Source organism: Sus scrofa, chromosome 1, assembly GCF_054392235.1.
Source record: "Sus scrofa isolate SSC_HxYL_T2T_F1_AM1 chromosome 1, Sscrofa_HxYL_maternal_Yorkshire_Landrace_v2.0, whole genome shotgun sequence".
In the NCBI taxonomy this organism is placed as follows: domain Eukaryota; kingdom Metazoa; phylum Chordata; class Mammalia; order Artiodactyla; family Suidae; genus Sus; species Sus scrofa.
In genome coordinates this window covers 228,318,662-228,344,292 of record NC_139383.1, presented here as the reverse complement: position 1 = coordinate 228,344,292, position 25,631 = coordinate 228,318,662, and the positions used below count along the sequence as shown (strand labels likewise).

General features: G+C 40.5%; 1 protein-coding gene across 23 annotated transcripts in view; it reads right to left on the bottom strand.

Annotated features, from left to right (window-relative positions):
* The window catches only part of GLIS3 (GLIS family zinc finger 3), a 674,383-nt gene that overhangs the window by 611,939 nt on the left and 36,813 nt on the right, over positions 1-25,631 (bottom strand). For 7 of the 23 annotated variants that reach the window (XM_084986252.1, XM_084986283.1, XM_084986272.1 and 4 more), the window contains 2 exons: positions 21,329-21,463; positions 10,130-10,198 (listed from right to left, as the gene is read on the bottom strand). The exons of 8 other annotated variants lie outside the window; for them this stretch is intronic. The gene's annotated coding sequence lies outside the window, so the exon portion shown is untranslated. The remainder of the gene's footprint in view (positions 1-10,129; positions 10,199-21,328; positions 21,464-25,631) is intronic. 8 more of the 23 variants (XM_084986326.1, XM_084986347.1, XM_084986242.1 and 5 more) reach the window with 2 other exon arrangements.

Here is a 25,631-nt window from a genome sequence, read left to right as displayed (position 1 = left end):
CATTGTATCCTTTATGCTTTCAATATTAGAAAATAATTCCCAGAGTTCCTTTCATGTGAAATTTTTTGTTGGCATCACTTCCTCCGAGACATTTTTTTTCTCAACAATTTTTATTGTTTATCTTGGTAAGTGAGTTTTCTGTGAGTTTCTCCTGATGCATATCGAGTCTCTCAAATGGCAGCAGAGTCAACATTTCCCCATGGTCAGCTCTTTCTCTTACACTGTCCTTTCATGCAATTCAAAATTTACATTCCAGTGTTATCATTATTCTTTCCTTTGCTGCACCTCATTTTTCTAAAATGTCACATGAGTTTATCACTGGGAGACTAAGGAACAAACAACGAATTGTTTTGCTAAGTAACAAATGTGCCGTGACCTGTCACCAAGAAACACTAAAGGAGGTCTTAGTGAGTAGTCAAGGATGATGGTGTACATCTGTTATTTATGTAGCAATTTGTGAATTGAAAAGGTGGTAGGAAGTTTGTACTTTATCCAGTGACTCAGTTAATACGCCTTAGTAACTAAAATTGAAACCATGTTGTTGTGCAACTGGTGTTATTTAACTAACCCATGGTAACAACATCTTTTTATATCAGAACCATGCAAAGTAAGGATTGCCTGTGTGTATGCATATGTATATATGTTCATTTATATACTTTGAAGAAAAATAGATCATATCATGTATCACTTGCTTCACTTTCTACTTATTATATCTTCACATTCATTCCCTATGCTCACATACCATCATATAGATGTGTCAGTGCTTATTTAACAATTCTCCTACTGATGGGCATATAGATTGTTCTCACTTTTTTGTGATGGCAACCTGTGTTGTAATGAACATTTCTGTTAATGCAACTTTGAGCTTTTATATAAATATACCCACAGGATAAATTTCTAGCAAGGAAACTGCTAGATCAAAAGGAATGTATGTTTTACTAGTTTTCTTTTTTTTAAGTTTTTTTTTTGTTTTGGTTTTTTGTTTGTTTGTTTGCCTGTCTTTTCAGGGTCACGCCTGTGGCATTGTTGGTTCCCAGGCTAGGGGTCAAATCAGAGCTATAGCCACTGGCCTATGCCAGCCACAGCAATGTCAGATCTGAGCTGCATCTATGACCTATGCCACAGCTCATAGCAATGCTGGATCCTTAACCCACGGAGCAAAGCCAAAGATTGAACCTGTGTTCTCATGGATACTAGTCAGATTTGCTTCTGCTGAGCCATGACAGGAACTCAGGAATGTGTATTTTAAATATTGATAAGTATTGACCTCAAAAAGGTTACATCATGTTACGTTCTTACCTACAGAATGTAAGAATTCCTGTTTCATCAACCAGATATCATTAAGCTTTCTTTGCCTGTCCGATAATACACCCAGGATACTTTGCGTATGATTTCAGAGTGAGTTTTAGGAGCTTCTTTCTTTTCTCCAAACCAAGTCAAGTTTTATTTTTATTTTCTAAATATTTTATAATGCAGACTGGTTAGAATTTGCCAGGATGGGTGTGGGTAGGGGGAACCATTGGTATTTTTAATGAGACACCTCTTTTTGTACAAGCTTTGCTACACACTGCAAAGCATCTAGCATTCCCATCTCATGCCCACTAAATGCCAGTAACACCTCCGGTCTTTATGATAACCACATATTTCCAGTCCTTTTTTTTTTTTTTTTGTCTTTTTGCCTTTTCTGGGGCCGCTCCCGTGGTATATGGAGGTTCCCAGGCTAGGAGTCCAATCGGAGCTGCAGCTGTCAGCCTACACCAGAGCCACAGCAACACAGGATCCGAGCTGTGCCTGCGACCTACACCACAGTTCATGGCAACGCCAGATCCTTAACCCACTGGGTAAGGCCAGGGATCGAACCTGCAACCCCATGGTTCCTAGTCGGATTTGTCAACTACCGCGACACGATGAGAACTCCTGACTCAGTCTTTTTACCAAGACTTAACAGTAACTCATGAGTATCCTGAACAAATGGACTGGATATAGCCAGCTGTCCTTTGAATAAGCCACCCGAACCTTAAACTATGCTAGAGAATACTGAAGCAGTTTTTTAAACTCCAAAATATTTATTGTAGGAAAGAAACTTAGCTTTAACTATTTTTTTTTTTAATCTTTTTGCTATTTCTTGGGCTGCTCCCGCGGCATATGGAGATTCCCAGGCTAGGGGTCGAATCGGAGCTGTAGCCACCGGCCTATGCCAGAGCCACAGCAACGCGGGATCCGAGCCGCGTCTGCAACCTACACCACAGCTCATGGCAACGCCAGATCGTTAACCCACTGAGCAAGGGCAGGGACCGAACCCGCAACCTCACTGTTCCTAGTCGGATTCGTTAACCACCGCGCCACGTCGGGAACTCCAGCTTTAACTATTGAGGTCACTACACTCAGGTGGGAGAAACAGACATGTAGACTATGATGTTATACAAATCACAGTGCTGCCTGAGGGAGAAGGTTAAAATGAGGATGTGATAGGATTTTCTCTATCTGTAAAACAATCTGAACTAATTATTAGGAAGAACTATATCAGAATTTTGAAAAGACTAAAATAGAAAAACAAAATTATGTAAAAACATATTGGCAAAAAATGCTGATCCAGGCCTTGAGGAGAGAATGGCCTTTGTGGGTGGTATTTGTGTTGGCTCTTCAAAGATGAGTGGGATTTCAAATGGTGGAGATGAGGAGAAGGCACTGTATGTAGGAGGAGAAATATGAGCCAGGGCAAGAGGTGGAAACATTCAGGACTTCTTCAGGGAACAGGCTGCTGCATTGTGTGGTGGAAAGGTAGGGTATGGAGCACCATCAACTCCAGAAAGCTAGAGAGAGAGACCCAGTTGCTGAAATATTTTGGGAACATGACATAAGCCTTACAGTCTCTCATTAAGCAGTTAGATAACAATCCAATAAGTTACAAAGTACCCTCATATTGCTAAGGGCTAGAACATTTAAATCTCAAAGAATTAGTCCAGGAATATTGCTTTTTGAATTCAAATATGGGAAAATTATGGTCACTTTCTCTCCCAAAAGAGAGAGAAAGACTCTATTTGGTGGTCACCTGGTTTGAACAACTGCTAATCTCTTTTGAATAGCAGAGTGAGCAGAGAGCCATCTATAGGAATGTGAACAGAGGCATCAAGAGTAGTTGGTGGGGATTTTAGAGCAGTCATTCTGAACTCTGGTTTCTCAGTCACCTTGGGAGCTTTTAAACTTCCTGGAGTGGGGCCCAGGCGTATTTGGTTATTAAAAAAAATCACTTTCAAGTGATTCTAATGCACAGTAGATTTTCCAGGATGGAAAACCATAGATTTTGAGGAATCATCAAACAGGAGGCCACTGATTCCACTTGCAGGGGAGAAAAAGCAGTTTGGGAATTATGAGTCCACAAGTCCACTGCCACATTTGCAGATAGATCAGGAATGTTATGAAGTTCATTTTCGTTCATCTCTTCATCTAAAGAGAGGTAAGATAATTTGATGATTATATAGCTGTACAAGCATCTCTAGCCCCATAGTATTACTCATAGGGTGTTGTAATTCAAGGATGCTATAATTAGTCACTATTTAGTATCTTGTTGAGCAGGTCAATCAATTTGAGGGTAGAATGGGTGGGGAACATGGAGCACATTTACTTTTGATCTGCGTAATAACACAGAAAGATGGATTCCACTATGCAATTACAACAAGGCAGGTCCATGCATAACATTTAGTTTTTTTTAAGGGGGGTTAGTTTGTCCATGCCCATGGCATGTGGAAATTCCTGGGCCAGGGATGGAATCCATGCCACAACAGTGACCAGAGCCACTGCAGTGACAATGCTGGATCCTTAACTGCTAGACCACCAGGGAACTCCACACTTAGTTTTTATAGCCACCTTTAATTGCTGTTTAGTTCCCAAACTATTTCTCTTTCCCCTATTAAGAAACAGATACTTCATTTTTATAGCACTTTCATGAATATTCATTTGTCCTTAACTGTCTTAGAAAGCATTCCAAAATTTTTCAGAAGTGTCTGCTATCAAGAGATGCAAGTTGGCATCTGTGATGCTGATATATTAAGATTTGTTTTTTGAAGCACTGAATACAGAATTAGATTTTTTTATTTTTTTATTTTTTTTTTAACAGAATTAGATTTTTTCTCCACTAGTGCTGACTTTTCATTAGGTCCTTCCTATCAGCCAGAACAGTAATCCTTAACGCTGATCTTTCCAGTGGATATTCATCAGAGCCTGAAGTAATCTCTGTCAGATGATAAAGAGATTCCTAATGAGCTGCTGTCTCTATGGGCCTTCTCTCCTCATGAAGCAGGAAAAAGGGTCCCTCCATGATAACTTGCCAAGGACAGGTGGTGGTGGTGGGGCTAGTGCCAACCAAGAGGTGCTTCATGATAAAAGGGCCATATCCTCAAAAGCTCTGAACTTGCTGGTGGGAAAGGGAGCCCAAGGCAGTCCAAGGAGAAAGCAGATTGGTCTGATAGAAGTCTCAAAGCACTGAGCCATCATACCTGATAATTCATAGTGTGGGGGTCATCTCAGTCAAAGAGGCATTTCGTCATTCAAGTATGTATTTTGTGTCAGCTGTGGGTGAAGCACTCAGTGAGTTTCAGTAGTATGCAAAGGACCTTACCCAAAACACACTTGTTATTGGAACTGGTGGGAAAATGTGTACTCTCATTCATTAAGGACTAACTCACTACCCTGCCTGCAGGATCCGTTCATTAATTCAACAAGCAGGCACTGAAACAGTGTCAGACACAAACAAGAATGCCCTTCCCTCCTTCTTTCCTTTTTTCCTTCATTCTTTCATGTTTACTTCCTTCTACAAACATGTAAGGAGTACCTACTACTGTGCCGTAAAGACAAGAGTTTAAATGGTGATCCAGACTTAAATGTCATCTTTTAGTGCAGGAATTCCTAACCTGGCCTCCCATGGATCTTCCTAGAATCTGTGGATAGACTTCAAGGAGTCAGAGAGCTTGAATAGGAAAAGATATATCTTTATTTTCACTAATCTCTAATTGAAATTTTGGGTAGGCAACAAAACACAGCAGTGTTAAAAGTTCCTATCCTTGGTCACAAAGAGAAATCACAGATATTTTTATTTCACATTACAGTTTTTGCAGACACCTCAAAAAACCGATTTTGCTCATCACTATTTAGATGTTATAGCAGGTTTTGTTATTTAATGTGTTAATGAAGAAGCACATGCAACTAAATTTATATTTTAGTATTTCAATGATTTCATTTCAACATTTCATTTTCTTTATAATCCTATGTATTTTACTTTATGCATTTTAAAACAGTATTCTGATAAGAGGTCCAGAGGCTTCACCAGCTACCAAGTGTATCCTGGCACAAAATGGTTATAAATCCTTGCCCTTGTAAGAGAGATAGGCCTTAAAAAACTAATCATACCAAAGTGTAATTGAAAACAGTACTAAGAGCTTTTTTGAAAAGTCTAGGTATGAGAGATGCTTTAAGGTAGAAGATATGGCTCTCCCAGTATGGAGCCTAATGGGACCTACCTGGATTCTGCCTTTATCGCACCTATGCCAGGCCCTGCCCTGTGTGGCCCTAAAGGTATAGCATCTATGCCTGCCAGTCCAGTGATAGAAGTCAGAAACAACGGAAATATGCAACCAAGATGATTTCAGTTAAAGAGCAGAACCCTGAAGGAAATGAACCAGGGTAATGACGTAAGAAGCAGATGCCAAGAACTGCTGGAGGAATCTAAGGGGGCAGGGAAGGTGTCTCTCAGGAGGGAACATTCATGCTAAGACCTAGAGATCTGGGGGAGGAAGTTTACAGATAGGAAAAAGGACCTGAGACAAACAAGTAAACTCTCAGTTCCCTTGAATTAGGGAACTGTTTCCCTGCCATGCCCTGCTTTTGGAGAAAGAAACAAATCATGGGAGTCAGAGGAGGAAACTGGGGGTGGCTGGGGATGGGAGATGGACACAGGTGGTCAGAAGCAGCATTGGGGATGTATATTGAGGGCCCTCAGATTAGCCATATCCAGACCTTCCATGTGTGGAGTACTAAAGGTAGGGGGTACCTCTTTACCTCTGAACACCCTTGAGCCTTCCCTAGACCAATTCAATGCCATGTAGTAAAGGTTGGCTAAAATTATTGCACAAATGCCATAAAGGGCATGTGGAACAATTTTTACTCAAAAGTGGGCCAGTTGCTTCTATTAGACTACCTTTCCAGATACTTCTAAACCTTCAGTTGCTTTATTCATGTTCATAGCATCCCACGCACACATACTTAAAATATCACTAAAAAATCAGTGAAGGTTTGACATCTCATAAAGTGTTGCTAATTTCTTTCTATGCAGCCTATATCTACACTTAAGTCTGTGGTCAGACATGAGATTGGGGCTGATGATCAGGCAATAGACCTCATCCACTGTAACAGCATGCATAATTAAAGAAAAAATAAATTCCATCTGGAATATAAGACAGGAAAATAGACTAGTAAATGTTAAAAATACTTCCCAAAATAGAAGAGCTGAGGCAAGAGGACTTTTGGCAGAAAGTTCAGTTATAAGAACAGCCCTAGATCCTTGAATTTCCAATGAATCATCAATATAAAAGTTTTCCCTCCTGAGATGGATATTCTAAAAGAAGCCCAGGATAGTAGACAGTTGATGTAAGTTCCAGAACTAGCTGTGCACCTGGCTTCCTGTGTGAACATGAGCAGGCTTTACTCTGTACTATTTTGTCTGCCTGGGCCTCTGTTTCCTAATGTGTAAAATTTACTGGGTTAGAAGAGATTATTTCAAAGGCTTCTAGCAATTCTAGAACTCTTCCTCTCTAATTAGAATGGGTACATGTGGCACTAGGCAGTAGATCCCTATGAGGAATGTGATCCTAGCAAATATCTTCAAACTTCCAGTTTGGTCTGCTAAGGTATTCATGATCACTATAACAGTCATACAAGATATTCAGGCAGTTGGTCAATTTTTCTTTTTTTCAATTGGAGATTTACTAATTAAAAGAATGCATTTGGCATTGTATTTTTTTATTTTTTCCATGACACTTAACTTTAGTCTCTCTGGGGGAATGTGTACCATTTCTGATGGAACATCTCTTAGGAATAGAGTCCCTTCCCACCACCAAGTGAAAATGAAATAAAGAGGAACAAAACTTTTCACATATATTCCAGGCAGCCTTATCCTGTGAGAGCTCCATTGTTCTCCTTACATTTTTTTGAAAGGATTTCCAGATCAAAGGAATCTGGGGAATGTTTCATATGTTTTTTTTTCTCATGAATATTTACAGTGAATACTAGCACATTAAAGAGTCTGAGAAGTCTTTCAGTAAAAATTCCTGCCTAGCTTTAACTCAGAGTTTCCCAAACTCTTTGCCAGTAACCTTTTTTTTCACGACACCTACAATTTCAAGGAATGAGTGTTATGTGGACACACTTTGGGAAGGGTAGAGTGCAGATAAGGGGCCCACTGAGAAAGAGCTCAGTCAAGAGAGTCTCACTGGGATACCCACCCCTCAGTGAGTTCAGTGGTGGCTTCTACAAGATGTGTCCACCTGAACCTCAGAATGTGACCTTATTTGGCATAAATGTTTTTGCAGATGAATTAAGTTTAGGATTTCTAGATTAAATCATTCTGGCTTAGTGTGAACCCTAAATCCAGTGATGAACATCCTTATAAGAGATGGGAAGAACACACAGAGAAACAGGGGAGAAGGCCATGTGAAGACAGAGGCAGAGATTGGAGCTTTGCTGCCACAGCCAAGGAAGCCTGGAGCCACTAGAATCTGGAAGAGGCAAGCAAGGCTCTTCCCCTAGAGTCCTGAGGAGGGATGTGGCCCTGTTGACATCTTAATTTCAGAATTCTGGCCTCCACTATGGTCAGAGAATAAATTACTGTCGTTTTAACTCACCCGGTTTGTGGTAATTTGTTTTGGCAGTCCTAGAAAACCACTGCACCACCCTTACCTTCCTTTTTCACCACCGACTAGCTGCTCATCATTTTTTTCATCTTCAAAGTGAGGAAAGAATACCTATTCTGCATATCTCCAGGGTAGTTTTTTATTCTGAAAGGAAAAATGGACACAATGGTGCCGTTTAAAGAAGTTCATGGACATGAGCTTGATACCCTCCAGCTGGGTATCAGGCCCAGCAGCTAGGGTTGGGACCTCAAGGAGAGACAGGACATTGAATCAGAAAACATTGCTGGTCAAACCTCTCATATGTCCATATTCTTTACTCATTTACTGTTCCAGCCATCAGAATACAGAAGGATACAGGATACAGAAATGAACAAAACATACCCAATCCCCACCCTGTGGAAATCATATAGTCAGTAAAGGAGCTAGACTTTAAACACGTAAGTAACCCACTTAATGTCAGAGCATGATGGAAGGTGTCTTAGGTTCTGATGCAGCCCATGGCCCTCACTCCTGGGTTGCCATTAATCTAGCACATGGTTTTGGCCACAAAGATGGCACCAGATAATGTGTTTGATAATAGCAATGTAATAGAGAAATTAGCCCCCCCATACACACTTTCCACCTAGAAAAGATACTGAAAATAAGTAATTTAGTGGCTCTGGAGACATTTATCTTGGATAACAAATTAGCAGGTATCAAAGGCCAAGGTGACCTAGTAATTCTATTCCTACAAATATACTAAAGAGATACGAAGACACAGGTCCATGAAGAATTGAAAAGAGGTATCAAACAAATGCTCATACACAAATGCTTATAACAGCATTATTCACAGTAGCTAAATGGGGAAACAAGCATCTATTGATAGATGAATGGATAAATAAAAAGTGGTATAGCCACACAATGCAGTATTATTTGTCAATGAAAATGAACTGAAGTTGTGGTACATTCTACAATGTGGATGAGCCTCAAAAACATGAACCTAAGTCAAAAAAAAAAAAAAAAAGCCAAACACAAAAGTCTGTATATTATATTATTCAATTTATTTGAGAGGTCCGAAATAAACCCACAGAGACATAAAGCAGATGGTGGCTGCCAGGCTCTGGGAAGAAGGGAAAAATGGGGAGTGGCTACTTAATTGGAACAGGGTCTCCTTTTAGGGTGAAGAAAATGTTTTGGAGTTAGATAGAGGTGATGGTTGCACAATATCATGAATGTACTAAATGCCATAAAATTGTACAGTTTAAAATGGTTTATGTTATGTGAATTTTACACCACACCCTGCCCCACCACACACACATGCACACACACAAAGTCAGCGTGTCCCTTTTATGTCTTGTTTGGAGGAAGGAGGGACAGGGACATTCCAGGGATCTCACTACAAGTACGGGGTCCACTAAGTTCAAAGCCAGAGCCCTGCCAATAGGGAAATGGGAGACATGTTCTTACTTAGCAGACACTTGCTATGGGATTTGGCAGGCTCACAGCTTGTGGTGGGAGGGCTGGGGCAAGGCAAATCATGACACAAAACAGAGACAGAGAGCCTGGCCAGAAATTGAGGAATATCCTTGGAGGGTTGGGATAGATCCCTTGGGAAAGGCCAAGTCTTGAAGTACCTTTCCTTTTATGATGGGAGCTTCATGTTAGCCACCCCCACCCTGGGGCTTTGTTCTTCTTGCAGTGTGATTCTTTCCTGAAGTTTTCCCTCCAGCTTCAGTATAGAAATTCACATGAACATTGCAACACAGCATGTTAGGGAGAGGGTGTGCATTAGCTTCCTATTGCTGCTGTAACAAATTGCCACAAACTTACTGACAAATAATATCCATTTATTATTTGTAGGATAGAGATCTAATATGGGTCTTTCTGGGGTACAATGAAGGGTTTGGAAGGGCTGTGTTCCTTCTAAAGGCTCTAGGGGAGAATCCATTCCAGCTTCTAGAAGCTGCCTGCATTTTTTGGCTCCTGGTCTTCTGTCTTCAAAGCTAGAAACTGAATCTCTCCAACATCTCTTCCATCACCATATCTCCTTCTCTGACTCTCTGTCTTCCTCTCCCATATTTTAAGGGCCCTTCCGATTACATTGGGCCCACTTTGGTAATCCACGATGATCTCCCCATCTGTCAGTCCTTAACTTAATCACAGCAGTAAAATTCTTTTTGCCCTGTAAAGTAACATATTCACAGGTTCCAGGTATTAGGACATCTTTGGGCCATTATTTTGCCTACCACAGAGTAGGTGGGGAAGGAGACATCTGTGCAGAATCACTGATGACCATCAGCAGACAGACCCACAACCTGGAGGGCACAAGAGAAGAACAAAATGAGAGAGTCCAAACTCTATGCTCCCTAAATTAGCAAAAGCTACCCTATTATAATAGAAAAAGGAAGAACCCAACAATATGTGATTGTAAGAATAAAAACCAGCGTATATGATGCATTTACTAGGTGCTAGCCTCTCACCAAAAAAAAAAAAAAAAAAAAAATTGTATGTGATATGTACTTTTTTTTTTTTTTTTTTGTCTTTTTTGCCATTTCTTGGGCCGCTTCCGCAGCATATGGACATTCCCAGGCTAGGGGTCAAATCGGAGCTGTAGCCACCGGCCTACACCAGAGCCACAGTAACGCAGGATCTGAGCCGCGTCTGCAACCTACACCACAGCTCACGGCAATGCCGGATCGTTAACCCACTGAGCAAGTGCAGGGATCTAACCCGCAACCTCATGGTTCTTAGTTGGATTCGTTAACCACTGTGCCATGACGGGAACTCCAGATATGTACTATTATTAAGCCATGCTTTATAAATGTCAGAAATTAGTAGGAATTACTGAAATCTCACAGCTAGTAAGTACTGCAAGTGGCATCTGAATCTAGTTCTATCTAATGTGAGAGCTGAGTCCTCAACCTAGTGTTGTATCAAAGCAGGCTACTTGCCGAATACTCTTATACCAGAAACTTAAGATGCTAAAGAATTTTATTTCTTGTTCATGTAACAGTCCAATGTGGATATTTGTTGGGCAGCTTTCCCTGGATTCTGGAGCTCAAATTCCTTCCACATGTGTCTCTGCCATCTGCTAGGCTTCAAGGTTCCTTGCTTCCAGGGGCAGATAGGGAAATAGGAGACAAAGAGAGCATGCTTGATTTTAACCACCTCCTCCCAGAAGGAATGCATCTATTCCGCTCACATTCCTTTGGCAAATCTGGTCATTTGGGCCCACCCCTATGCCAGAGGCTAAGAAGCATAGCCTCTGACTAGACAACCACTCCTGGGAAAAATTCTGCACTTTGAATTGGAAGCATAAATTTAGTGATAGCCTTGGTGGTGCTGATACGTGAATGAATGAATGAGTGAGTGAGTGCATGAGGAAACCTTGCTTCTCACACTCCTGCTAACAAAAATAAAGGATGTTGTTTATATAAAGGTGCCTTTTGTGGTGGGAGAAGAACTAACTAAATAACCTAAATAAATAAAGGAGAATCCAGGCTTGCTAAGGTCTCTAGGGTTACCAAAATAGCACCAAAACAGTCCATTTTTTCTGAGGACACTGTACAGAGACATTTAGTTGTCCATATGTGTATATATAGAATAGGCCCCCCCAGTATTTCTCTGGGCACTTGGATGCCCATACTGAAGACTTCATTCCAACCATCTTCAATGCTAGTTTCTGCCAGTGTGTTCTAGTTAATGGGATGTAAATGGAATTGCAACATGAGACTTCTAAGGAGGCTCCTTTCTTCCCCCGTTCCTCTTTCCTCTAGGCTAGAGGTTGAAGAGCCAGTAGCTCCCTAGGTTTGATAAAGAAACAAGCTAGTGGGCACCGATTTCCTGCTGATCGTGGTGTTGCCAAAGCAGTCCCAGATTGCCCAACTCCAGACTTGGAGTTTAGATGAGAGATATCTATTTCTATCATGTTTAAGCCACCATTGTCTTTGGTTTTCTGTATCACCTCTAGAGTCCTAATACTGACTAATGCACACAGGACTCTGTTTCTTTTTATCAGAGTACCACTACGCAGTACACATCACAGTGACCAAAGGTGCTTCCACCACAACTATTTCTGAAAATCAAATGATTTACCTGGAAACCTTGTTTTCCTCACTGGCATTTCTGCCTTACCACCCTCAGACATCTCAGGTGTTTGTCTGTGATGGCAGGGCCTGCTGGGCAACCTTTGAAACAACTTCACAAATAGAAATGAAGGGTTTTCTCATAGGCCTGACCCACAAGATTGTCTCACTGTCAAGCCTGTTTTACTGTTGAGTGACTCTGGTGGGTTGGGTTAAAGGTGCAATGATAGAAATCCTTCCAGACAGCTATCATCTGCCTGGAAATTGCAGCTTCTTATTACTCTTATAAACCTCCAGAGGCAGAAGCTCAAAAGTGACGCAGTTCCTGCAGCTGTGGTGCAGGTTGCAACTTCGGCATGGATCCTTGGCCTGGGAACTTACACATACCTTGGGTACAGCCAAAAAAAAAAGTGACCCAGTTCCTACTGACACTTTTACATGAGATTTGCCTTACCTAATAGCTTTCTGGTTCAGACTGCTAACCCAGATAACCTACAGTCATGAGGCAGAGGCTGACACAAGGCAGACCTCTGCTGATGCATAGTGATGTTATTTCTGTGGAAATTTTTGCTTGTCAGTGGGGAATTCAGACTCTCAGTTTTGACTTCTGCAGAATCTCACAGTTTCAGAACACTCAGTGGGACATTGGTTCTAGTTCCTGACTACAAGGAAGTCACTGAGGTCATTGCTGATTTTTCTCCTTAGACCAGTGGTTTGCAATATTTATTCTCATTATGTGCTTAGAGAAAGTGATGCATCATATGGACCACCTTTCTAGACATGAAGAATATATGTTCACACAACACAAAACTTAGCCTACAATTTCCTGAGGTTCCAGGCCCCATGAAGCCTATTTATGCATCCAGAGCCCCCAGGTTAAGAAGTCTTGCCTTTGAACCTCAAAATAGAGTTTAAAACCTCTGAAGTCATTCAGTTGTTTTGTTTCGTTTTTATATAGATTCTCTACTTCTGCTCTCGAATGAGAGTAGACCGAGTCAATTCTAGAAGCTTCAGTTGTTCACAGGCTTTTGGTTATTCATGATCAGTGATGAGGGGAATGCTGCATCCCTCTCTACTTCCTGCTCCAAAGTCCTTTATCTGAAATTCAAGTTCAACTAACTTTCTTGTCCTGCCTTATCACACACAAACAGCCCACACTCAGCCAGGCTGGACTATTTATTTGCAGTTTCCCAAACACGCCAAGGTACCTTCTTCTGCCCTGTGCCTTCACTCAGACAATTTTCTACCCCTCAGCACCTCTTTGCCCATCACTATCTGTCAAAATACCACTCATTCTTCTAGACCATGGGAAAATAGACTTCTTTATAAAGATTTCCTGAATTCCTCCTTTGTGTTCTCAGCCTGAACTTGAACATCTGTTATGATACATATTATCTTCTCTCATGGATTATTTGGGCCACCATACAGCAGAATATCTAAATTCTTGAGGTCTGAAATCAGAACAGTTGGGTTTCAATACTGACTCAGTCTCTTTCTTGCTATGTGACCTTATATACCTTTCTGTGCTTCAATTCCCTTATTGATAAAACAAAGACAATAACAGTCACTTTATAGTGTTAAATGAGCCAATCTATATAAAATTCTTAGTGCAAAGCCTGGCACATTGAAAACATTTGATAAGGGGTAGTTATTTTTATTTTAGTAATTATATGCTTTTATCCCCACCCTCTGTCATTAAGCTGTAAAGCAGTTGAGGGTAGAGCCTGGGTCTTAGACATCACTTTATGCCTCATAGAGCCTAGAAAGAAAGAAAGAAAAAAAAACTTTGCACGTGGTAAATAACTAATATATGATATTTCAATGAAAATGAATATCCATAAAAATTTATCTAAGAACTCAAGACACCATGGCTGTCATCTATATTTTATGAACAGATGAGAAGCCATGGAGTAAGATGGATGCTATATTGAGCTACAAATCATTCTGGGTCTTGAAAAAAGATCCTGATTACATCTCTCTGTCCCAATCCCAGGATTTTTATCCCATTATGAAGGATATGCCAAGAATTCCCATCTTCTACAATTGTACTTTTTTCAGTTCCTGTTTAATTATATAGACATTTATTCAGCAACTATTGGATACCATACACTGTGGCAAAGAATAGGTATCAGAGACTCCTGCAAATGAGCTGCCCTTTAGTATTGGAATTCAAGCTTAGGACCCAGGTCATATACACACTTTCATAGTCTATAAGCATGAAGCCTAATGCCAGATGACAATTGGTCTGCAGGATTTCCCTCTCTTGTTACAAGAGACATATACTTAGGTCAAATGGCAGAAGAGTATGTTATACTTCATTATATAATAATTCTAATAGTATACACAGAAAATTACCTAGACCACTTCTGACCACCCAGCCCACTGAGCTGACCCAAATAGGCCCTTTCCACATAGAAATACTAGGTGCCACGTAACAAAAATATTTTCCACATAACCAAGTTTGATTTTTTTAAAAAAAGGAATTTTCAGGTGCCAAAAATGGCATGAAATCAAATCAGAGGAATAAATATGAGCTGATATTCCAGAGGAAGTCACAGGAGTTTCAGATGGCTCTATAGACCCCCTGTGGCAAGGGAGCTTGGTTTCTAACACCTACAGAAAACCAAAAAAAAAAAAAAAAGTGTAAAAATAGTCACCTGTGAAAATCAAAACTCTGAGCCTGCATCACACAGGTTTGGGGCTGTAATTTATAATACTTTCATGATGTGGAACCTCTAGTGGTAATTTAACATAGCCTTGAGTCATTCATCCTGCCAGGAATCCAGCTAAAGCCAAAGCAAGATATTTCCGTAGAAACACTTTCAAAGTTCATCTCCTCTTGGTTGTTGCAAAGGCACTTTGAACTCAATGTAGAGTCATCCCTGCTTGCCAACCCTGGTCTTCTTCACCTTATTCATGAATGGCACCACTTCCCATTAAGGGACACAAGTCTAGAAGTTGTCCTTGATACCCTACACCAACCATCACGAAGGCTCACTGATTTTACCTTCTAAATATCTGTAAGATCTGTCCATTTCTCTCCATTTCCGATACCCCACCCTATTCCAAATCACTATCATCTCTTGCTAGCCGCCTAACTGGTTACCTCACATCCACTCTATCAAGTAGAACCATATGAAATTGCCATCTTATAGTACAAATAGTCTGGAAGTGGCAATTTCATGAGTCAACCTGATACTTCTTCCCATCATGTTTCCACCCTACAAAGAGAGATTTTCATAAAGCAGATTTAATCATTGTACACTTCCCCTGTTTAGATTGTCCATAGCTTTCCCACTGCTCTCAAGATAAAGATTAAGCTCCTAAGCATGGCCTACAATGCCATTTGATTCCCACTTCCTCCCCAGTTGTGTATCTTCTACTCTTCCTTGTTCCTTCTATACCTGACGCACCGTATCTTTTCTAGTGCCTCATCCCTTCCATGTTTCTCTCTCCACATAGCTTTTATACATGCTGTTCCCACTGCCTAAAATATTCTTCTAGCCTTTCTTCAACTGCACAACTCCTTATTCTTTAGATCTTGAGAGCCTTGTTTGACTTCCCTAGCCTAATCAAGGGCCACATCATATGTTCTCTTAATGCCAAGGTCATTTCCTTCATAGTGTTGCCCCAATGACAATTTTAATGTCTGCTTCCCCTATTAAAACTTTAAGTATCATGAAGATAGTTTATGAGCCTGTTCTCAATGATCATTGAATCCTCAGTCCAATGCTAGGCACAGAGTAGATGCTCAAAATGTTTTTGAGTAAATGAAACATTAAAAACCATGGAATGGAGATCCAGGATCAAGATGGTGGAAGAGAGAGTTCCTGTTGTGGCCCACTGGGTTAAGAACCCAACATTGTCTCCTCAAGTATGTGGGTTCAATCCCTGGCCTCACTCAGTGTGTTAAGGATCTGGCGTTGCCACAAGCTGTGGTGCAGATTACAAGTGTGGCTTGGATCTAGTGTTGCTGTGGCTATGGCATAGCCTCCAGCTGCAGCTCTGATTTGACCCCTGGCCTGGGAACTTCCATGTGCCACAAGTGTGGCCATAAAAAGGGGGAAAAAAAGATGGCAGAATCGTAGGATGTAGAGCTCAACTTCTCCCACAAACACATCAAAAAAAAAAAAAATCTAGGAGTTCCCACTGTGGCACAGTGGGCTAAGAATCCAACTGCAGGGAGCTCCCATTGTGGCAGAGCAGAAACAAATCCAACTAGTATCCATGAGGATGCAGGTTCGATCCCTGGCCTTGCTCAGTAGGTCAGAGATCTGGCATTGCCATTGGAGATAGGCCGCAGACTCAGCTCAGATCCTGTGTTGCTGTGGTTGTGGCATAGGCCTGCAGCTGTACCTCCAATTTGACCCCCAGCCTGGGAACTTCCATATGCCACCAGTGCAGCCCTAAACAAAAAAAAAAAGAATCCAGCTTCAGTGGCTGGAGTAACTGCAGAGACACGGGTTCAACCCCTGGCCCAGCTCAATGGATTAAAAGGATTTGGTGTTGCAGCAGCTGCAGTGTAAGTCACAGCTATGACTCGGATTCAGTTCCTGGCCAGAACTTCTATATGCTGTGGGTACAACCATAAATAAATAAATATACACAGATACACACACATGTAGAGCAATTCATACATATGTATATAAATAAATAAATATATGTATACATATGCATACATATATACACACACATATATGTATATATACACATATATATACACACACATATGTAGAACAGTTCACACAGAACATATACTAAATGCTGGCAGAAGACTTCAGATTTCCAAAAAGGGCAAGAAAACCTCCACATAACTGGGTAGAACAAAAGAAAAAAAAAGAGAAGAGAGAAGAGAAAAATGAAGTCAGGACAAGATCAGCACTCCAGAGAGGAAGATGTGAAAGAGGAAAGGAATCTGCACCCTGAGAGGCCACTGAACTGATGAGGAAATCAGCCAGGACAGATAGGGAGCCTCAGAGCCTTGGAGAAAAGTGCAGCAACCCATCTGAGGAGGGCAAAGCAAAGAGAGAGCCACAAAGACCATCAGTATCACTACTTGGCAAACCACAGCCTAAGACACTCAGGCAGGGACTGGGGACTGAGGCTTAGAGGTCAGTTCTGGAGCGTGGACTAGGGTTGGCTGTGTGGAAACAGCCTGAGGGGCTAGGGAGTGGTGCACCACAGCCAAGGCAGTGTGGAAGGAGGCCTGGGGCCCAGCAGAAAAGTAAGGTGCCATTGTTGGGAAGTGCCAGAAGTGGGAGAACCACCATAGGAGCTCTGTACACAGTGGGCTCTCAGGTGGCAGGTCACCTATTGCATGGGCTACAGTGGCAGGTGCAAACCACCACAGCCATCTTGGACTCCAGAGGTGGGCACAGCTTGCCACCACTGAGGGTTCCAAGACCAGGCACCTCCTGCCACCCCCAGCACGCCAGGGGTTGCCACCACAGAGGGCCCTGCAACTGAGCACTGTCCATTGCCCCCACCTCCCTGGGAATACACATGCCTCACCACTGCCACTGTCAAGAGGCCAAGGCACCACCCCCACCTCCCAGGGGGTCACTGCCACTGCCAAGGGCCTGACGACCAGGCACCACTGGCAGGCGCCACCCATTGCTCCCCGCCCCCAGAAGCACACATAGGTTGTGTGCCTGCACATCCCCTATTAAGGGGATAATGGCCTGCATGCACTGAGGAAAGAGGCAGCAAGCATCCAAACCAAAAGCAGTCCTGACACCAAAAAAATAGTAAACTCTCACAAGCTACTCAGGGATGCTTCTGCATATAAATAGCCCTCCAGGCAATCTGTATCAAATTACCCATGACATTTTTCACAGAACAAGAAAAAATAATCCAAAAATTTATATGGAACCATAAAAGAGCCAGAACTGCCAAAGCAGTTCTGAGGAGGAAAAAAAAGCAGGAAGCATAATTCTCCCATTCTTCAGACAACATTACAAAGCCATAGCAATCAAGACAGTGTGGTATTGGTACAAAAACAGATAGATGGATCAACAGAATAGAATAGAGAGCCCAGAAATAAACCCAGACACCTATGGTCAATTAATCTTCAGCAAAGGAGGCAAGAATATAAAATGGGAAAAAGTCTTTTCAGCAAATGGTTCTGGGAAAACTGGACAACTGCATATAAATCAGTGAAATTATAACACACCCTCACACCCTGCACAAAAATAAACTCAAAGTGGCTTAAAAACTTAAACATAAGGCAAGACACCACAAAACTCCTAGAAAAGAACATAGGCAAAACATTCTCGGACACCAACCATAAAAACCTTTTTTAGGTCAGTCTCCCAAGGCAATAGAAATAAAAACAAAAGTAGACCAGTGGGACTTAAACTTACAACCTTTTGCACAACAAAGGAAACCATTAAAAAAAAAAAAAAAAAAAAAAACAACCTAAGGAATGGGAGAAAATAGTTGAAAGTGATGCAACTGACAAGGGCTTAATCTCCAAATATACAAATAACTCATACAACTCAAGAACAACAACAAAAAAATCCAATAAAAAAAATAGGCAAGAAGACCTAAATAGACATTTCTCCAAAGAATATATAGTGATGGCTAGTAGGCACATAAAGAGATGCTCAACATCAGTAATTATTAGGGAAATGCAAGTCAAAATCCATGAGGTACCACCTCACACTGGTCAGAATGGCCATTATTAAAGTCAACAAATAACAAATGCTGGTGAGGGTGTGGAGAAAAGGGAACCCTCCCACACTGTTGGTGAGATTGTAAATTGGTACAGTCACTATGGAAAACAGTATGGAGGTTCGTCAGAAAACTAAATATGGGACTACCATATGATCCAGCAATCCCACTCCTGGGCATATATCTGGACAAAACTATAATTCAAAAAGATACATGCACCCACATGTTCTTAGCAGAACTATTCACAATAGCCATGGAAGCAACCTAAATGTCCATTGGCAGATGAATGGATTAAGAAGATGCGGTACATATATACAATAGAATATAGCCATAAAAAAGAATGAATAATGGCAACAATATGGATGCAACTAGAGATTCTCATACTAAGCAAAGTAAGTCAGAAAGAGAAAGACAAATACCACATGCTATTGCTTATATGTGGAATCTAAAGTATGGCACAAATGAATCCATCTATAGAATGGAAACAGACTCATAGACATAGAGAACAGATTTGTAGTTTCCAAGGGGGATGGGGAGGCAATGAAGTGGACAGGGAGTTTGAGATTAATAGACGCAAATTATTACATTTAGAATGGATAGTAAGGTCCTAGTGTACTGCACAGGGAACCATATCCAATCTCCTGGGGCAGACCATAATGGAAAAATATTTTTTTCTTTTTGGGGCCACACCTGTGGCATATGGAAATTCCCAGACTAGGGGTCAAATCAGAATTGCAGCTGCTGGCCTATGCTGCAATCACAGCAATGTAGAATCTTAGCCACGTGTGTGACCTATACCACAGCTCACGGCAACACTAGATCCTTAACCCACTGAGCATGGCCAGGGAATGAACCCACATCCTCATGGATACTAGTTAGGTTCTTAACCTGCTGAGCCACAACGGGAACTCTGGAAATATATACATATATATATATATATATATATATATATATATGTATACACACACACACACACATTTTACTGAGTCACTTTGTTGTACAGCAGAAGTTGGTACAACATTGTAAATCAACTATATTTTAATAAGAAGAATTTTAAAAAAACATGAACGGAGGCGCAAAGAGACCAGATGCAGGGTGACCAAGGTAGAGAATGATGAAGTGATCCTGCAAGAAAAGGTGGGGGCCTGAAACTAAGGCCATTTTTTTCATGCATTACTTTGGCCAATCTTCAGAACATTCCATCTTTTGCTTCATGCATGTTATAAACAAAGAAACTAGAGAAATCAAATGGCTTGTCTAGAGTTACATAAAGGTAGATCTAAAATGCCTGTGGGGGTTATCTGACTGAAAATCTAGCCGTCTTCTATTTAAAGCAATTGTTAAAGCAATTGAGATAAGCAGAGGAGACAGCCAGGAACTGAGGAACCATGAGGTAGGCAGTTATTGTAAAGGCTGAGACAGGTCAGAACTAAGATGAGAGGGAGTGCTGGGAACCACATCCAGCTGGAGGGTGTATATGCCCATATAATTCTAGCTCTTAATTATTAGTACTCAGGAACGCAGGCCCAGTATTTTTAGGCTGTCCTAATTTCTAAGAGAAGTTTAAGCTCTGACTTTTGTGTGCAGTCATTTTAATTTTAATTTTAAAACACTTTGTAGATCAAAAGGAGCATGTCTTCAGGAGGAATGTGGGCTGGTGGATAGTGATTTGCCATCCCTAATCTAGATGAATGGGAGAGTAGTGGAAAGATGCACTATTGTCAGTATACACCTATGCTTGAATTTTGCATGGAAAATATTTGAGTAGGGCCCTCATAAATAATCTTAGCAATAGTTATCCAACTTGAACTTTGATGGTTCCAAGGACCTGAGAAGTTAGGATCAGTTAATCTATAACCAGTTTTATTGTTCCAAGGTCACTATGTTCTGTTAAAGCAAAAAAACAACAACCACAGGAGGATAAACATCTTCATTCCATGATCCTGAAGAAGGCAATGGGCAAGGAACCCAAATGGCTACTGCTGGAGAATGTATAGATTACTGACTATGCTGTTCCCCCTCCAAAGAAAATACAATCCAAAAATAAGCTGCTAATGGCTCTTAACTTAATTCAGATTCTCTTCAGGAATTGCAGTCACTTTCATCAGAGATCATAGGAAAGTTCGTCTTTATCTCATTTTGGGTTCCTTTCTGTAGTGTTTTTCATTGAAGGAATAAAAGGATGTCACAAACCGCTTTTCCAAGAGAGAAGCTATAATCAAATAAATATCTGCTTTTCAGTTTCAGTTCCTCTAACTCTGGAGGGACCTGGCATATAGAAGAGCTTCACACATTTTCTCAGTTTGGCCTTCCCCGTCTGAATACCAGCTAAGTACATGCCTCAGAAATTGTCAAGATCTTTTTTCCTATGGTGTTTATTTACTCAAATCACTACCAACTCAATTGCCATGGCCTTCATGAAAGATATTTTGTGAAACACATTTCTAATTTGAGGTCCTAGAATTTCTCTTATGTTCATCTTTAATTTTTAAAAGTCATCAGAATTCAACAGGCAAAATCAGTAATAACCTTCACATATTCCTGGATCATGGAAAGAGGAATCATTCTATTGTTGTCCTCGATAGATAGGATTATTTAACATCACTCCTGCAGTACTGAGGCTAGGCTAACTACTAGATCAAATAACCCAGAAGTTTGACATACTAACAATAGAAATGTGTTTCTTACTTCCATCACACTTCAGTGAAGGTTGGTGAGATGAGGCAAGGAAGAGTTCTGTTCCACGTGGGTAATCAGGGATTCAGAATCCTTTCATAAGCGTGCCTTCACCATCCTCTTAGTCCAGGAGTTGGCAAACTTTTTCTGTAAAGAGCCATATAGTGAACATTTTAGGCTTTGTGGGCCATATGGTCTCTTTCACAGCTGTCCAACTTGGCCACTACAGCACAAAAGCAGCCAGAGACTATATGTATGGCTGTGTTCCAGTAAAACTTTATTTACAAAAACAGGCAGTGGGCTGTATTTTGTTGACTCCTGCTCTAGGACCTTGTCCCTGTCTGTATTCAGACAGTAGGTAGAGAAGGAATAAGCATCATGGAAGAGGAATGTGTAAAATTAATGCCTATCCCATATAACTGTCCTGAGAATTATAGTAAACAATGTTTGTAGAGTGCTTAGTGCAAAGGTCAGTATAGAGGATTTGCTCGATAAATGGCACTGTCATCTTTTTATTTTTTAATACAGGAATAAAGTACCTTTGGTATTTACAGGAGGAAGTGGTCATACTTAATTTAGGGAGATCAGTAAAGGTACAGTTGATCAAAGGTAGGGTAGGATTTTAACAACCAGAAGTGAGGAACAGCTTGAGCAAATGTGTAGTAGCTAGAAGCACTGTAGGTTTAGTCAGCACGTGTAGTTCAGTTTGGCTGTAACACAGGGTTATTTGGAGGAACCAAGGGACCTAAATCTGGAAAGGTAAGAAGGCTTTGACACTATGTTTAAAGGTTTAGACTTACAGTGGCAATAGAGAGCCACTGAAAGTTGTTGAGAAGTATACATACAAGTCTTGTGTGCCAAAAATCTGTTTGTACATTTGTTGTTTGAAACCCAGACTGTTTTCTAACATAGTATAAGCAACGGGAGTTAGAGTTCCAGATAGGTCTATAGAAGCTTATTTCTCAGGTGTCTATGCAAAGAAGAATTGTGTTATTCAACCAACATACTTAGAAAATTATTCAGCTATAGAGCTATATAAATGTTGTTCTGATTCTCATTGTCTTAATCTAAAATAAGCTTTCCTCAGAAAAGTTTCTCAGTTAACATGTACAGAGATTTATAGCCAACTACTGAAATTCCTGGAAGGGTATGCCATGATAAAATATAGACTCAATTTTTTTTTTTTGGCAACTCATTTGGATACTGAAAAATAATTTGCATAGAGGTGGAACCATAAAGTCAGAAGCTTTATTTAGCCAGGCCTTCATTTCTAGATCCTTAGAAAGAACTACTTATCCCTAATTGATGCAAACCTGTCGGGCTTGTTTGTCAAAACCCATCTGTGTTGAAAGCATTGGTTTTAGCTGCCTTCTGTGCAGGAAACCCTGCTTCCACCTGCTGCTGGCAAAATCTGTTCTGACGTTCATGGAAGGTCTTCCTAAACTTCAACTGAATGAGCCTCAAAATTGGGAGTACCCAAGGCCAGTGCCTCATTCTGACATTTAATGTTAATAGTCATTTATTCACTCATTTATTCCATAAATATTTGTATCTGCTTACTGGTGCCAGAGGTAGTAAAGAGTCACGCTGAAAAAAGTGTTTACACTACAGTTTTATAATTTATTTTATGAGAGTATGTCCAGGTCACAGTATTACACAGGAAAAGAGGCATCAAAAATTGTCTATAGGGTCAGAAAAAGCTGTTCTGAAAAGATAAATCTGAGCTGAAATGTTAAATGGAAGCTTTAGAGAGAATAAGAGGGCAGCATCTCAGGTAGAGAAATTAGCAAATACCAAAAGCATTTAAGTACAGAGCATTGTGCATATTTTTAATGAATATTGCTAAAAGGATGGATGGGTTGATGTATGGATACACTGATGTGAAGAAACTTTCTTTGGAAACTCTACATTGTCCTTTACCCACACATTAAGTCAGTCTTTCTACCATGTAGACTTTCAGTGTGCCTTGAGGTTTAATTTCAACTCTACCTCCAGCTCTCCAGAAGACATTCTGGTTGTTGGGTGTGTTTGTTTGTTTGTTTGTTTTTATTCTGTTAAAAATTTTAAATCCTAATAATGAAAAGTTTTCATCCTAATTGCACAGTTTAAGCGAATTGGATACCGAATATAACCCCATACCCAGTGTGAGCCCAGTGCTGAGCTAGGGAGAGATGCCAGATGACATTTGATCAAGGCCAGCAATAAATTATAATCTCACTGGAGAGTCAAGATTTGTATTCAAGAAATAAATCAGAACAAAGCCAGCAAGTGTCAAACTCAAAGTTATGATTTTGACTCAAAGTTATCTGAGAATTTGGGATGTTCACAGTCATTAATACAACTGAAGTTCAGAACTCTGTCTCTCACAAGCACTTCTCTGAAATGATTTGTGGAGATAAACTTCTTTGGGCTGGTTGAGTGCATTTGAACGTAGCCATCTAGAGAATTCTCAAGTTTTCTCCCTTCCATGACAGTATGTTTAGCCCGGCAGACACTTTGTTTGCTTGCTTCCTTCTCCTTTCCCCACCTCCTTCATTTTTCCCTCTCTCCATTTTCTGTTTCCTACTTAGAATTACAACTAATGGTGCAAGTTGAATGAGATTATGAAACTTAGTGGTGGGAGACAGGCACAAGGAACGCTGTATAAAATCCCATAATAACAAATCAAAAAGTTCCAAGAGCTGAACAGATTCTCATTTCTTCATTTGAGAACAGGGAGTATGCCTCAGACTGCCAGACAAATGTTCCTTTGTCTTCTCTGGGTCTCCTGCCCATTGTCACAAAAGACCCTCAAAAGTCATCCTCTTACAAAGGTCCTTTGATAATAATTTTATCTGATCCTTGTTCTGCCTAGTATTTAAAGACAGATTTGCCATATCACCGAAAAGCCTCTTAAATTTAAATCTCTGTAAAGAAAGCTAAGACAATAGCCTATCACAAAAATCTCCTCTCAAGTTTTCTGTGGATTGTAGCTATTCTAATATGAATACATGAAAAAATTCATTTGTCAATACTTGAAAAAAATTCATTTGTGACTCAAAAAGCTGATGCCAATTTTTTTTTTCTATAAAAAAAGCCTTAAAGGAGTTCCCTGGTGTCTTAGCAAGTTAAGGATCTGGTGTTGTCATTGCTGTGGCTCTGGTTACTTCTGAGGCGAGGGTTCAATCCCTGGCCTAAGAACTTCCTCGTGTCACAGACATGGCCAAAAAAAAAAAAAAAAAAAAAAAAAAAGCCTTAGATATGTGGTATATCCCTGAATGCAATGATGCCTCTTCTAAGAATGTAGAATTAAACATAGATATAGCTATGAGTGGGCTCAACAAACTTTGTTTATAGTAATAGAAACTGGGAAAAACCATAGAGAAATATTTATATTATGGTATACTATTCAAGGAAAATAGTGTTGTAGAAAAAGATTAAAGACAAGGTAAGGATTCATAATACATTGTTTAAAAGTTGGTGTCAAGTTAATATAAACAGTCAGACCTCACATTAAAAATAAATGATAAAAACTGTAACATTGTAGGCATTCCTGTCCTAGCTTAGCATTTAGAATCCCACTAGTATCCATGAGAATGTGGGTTCAGTCACTGGCTTTGCTCAGTGGGTTAAAGATCTGGCGTTGCTGTGAGCTGTAGTGTAGGTCACAGACAGGGCTTGGATCCTTTGTTGCTGTGGCTGTGGCATAGGCTGGCAGCTGTAGCCCCGATTTGACCCCTAGCCTGGGAACTTCCATATGCCATAGATGCGGCCGTAAAAAGCCAAAAAAAAAAAAAAAAATTGTAACATTGTAATCTTCACCTTCTTCCTCTCTCAACTTGCAAGGTGAATCCAGTCTTTGCCCAGCTTCCCAATACCGCTGCCACCATGACCCCCAGGCTACTTATACCATCCCCATCAATAACATCTTAAGGAAGGAGTTCCATTTTTCTCAGACAAATTGAATTTTGTAATGTATATATGATCTGAGTAAGGAAGAGAGAGGCAGAACTAAAGAAGGAGAAAAAAAGGAGGACTTCCATCTAAAAGGCAACTAAATCTACGTAATAAAATGAAAATATAGGGAAAAGCTATCTTGAGCTGGGGAACAGGAAGAGATTTCTAGGGGATGTGGAACAGCATCAGGGTGTGAGGAGATGTGATAGAAGAACGTTGTGAAAACTTACTGTGGAAATGTATTTGAACCCCTTCATGGTTTTATAAAAATAGCAATGAAGAATTTGAGTTCTTAAATGTTAATTTTGCTTGCTAGACCCAAAACTGCATGAGGTGCTTGGATTTATTAAGAGAGTATTTATATGCACATCCACAAGGA